The sequence below is a fragment of the Arachis ipaensis genome, chromosome B5, assembly GCF_059453495.1.
Source record: "Arachis ipaensis isolate K30076 ecotype BB chromosome B5, ASM5945349v1, whole genome shotgun sequence".
Lineage (NCBI taxonomy): Eukaryota > Viridiplantae > Streptophyta > Magnoliopsida > Fabales > Fabaceae > Arachis > Arachis ipaensis.
In genome coordinates, this window is record NC_142440.1 from 69,783,763 (window position 1) to 69,784,446 (window position 684).

At 41.4% G+C, this 684-nt stretch overlaps 1 non-coding gene across 1 annotated transcript; it reads left to right on the plus strand.

Moving 5' to 3' along the window:
- The first annotated feature begins 219 nt into the window (after positions 1-219).
- On the plus strand, positions 220-327 carry LOC148564554 (small nucleolar RNA R71). Its single transcript, XR_015885459.1, has one exon. It is a non-coding gene; the product is annotated as a small nucleolar RNA R71 (small nucleolar RNA).
- The last annotated feature ends 357 nt before the right edge of the window (positions 328-684 follow it).

Sequence of the window (684 nt, forward strand, 5' to 3'; positions counted from 1 at the left end):
ATCAATTTCAAGAACTCCCTTCTTCTGAGGCATCCCATTACTCACAGGATTCCTCTCAGAAGTGTACATAAACTGGTTGTTAGCAACCATGTCAATGAGTTCTTGAGCTTCTGCAGGTGTTTTCTTTAGGTGAATGGATCCACCTGCAGAAGTATCCAATGACATCTTAGCTAATTCAGACAGACCATCATAGAATATATCCAGGATGGTCCATTCTGAAAGCATGTCAAAAGGACACTTTTTGGTTAGTTCCTTGTATCTCTCCCAAGCTTCATAGAGGGATTCACCTTCTTTCTATCTGAAGGTTTGAACATCCACTCTAAGCTTACTCAGTTTTTGAGGAGGAAAGAACTTGGCTAAGAAAGCCTTGACCAGCTTATCCCAAGAGTTCAGGCTATCCTTAGGTTGAGAGTCCAACCACACTCTAGCTCTGTCTCTTACAGCAAACGGGAAAAGCATAAGCCTGTAGACCTCGGGATCAACCCCATTGGTCTTAACAGTATCACAGATCTGTAAGAATTTAGTCAAGAACTGAAAAGGATCTTCAGATGGAAGTCCATGAAATTTGCAGTTCTGTTGCATCAGAGAAACTAATTGAGGTTTAAGCTCAAAATTGTTTGTTCCAATGGCAGGGATTGAGATGCTTCTTCCATGTAAATTGGAATTAGGTGCAGTGAAGTCACC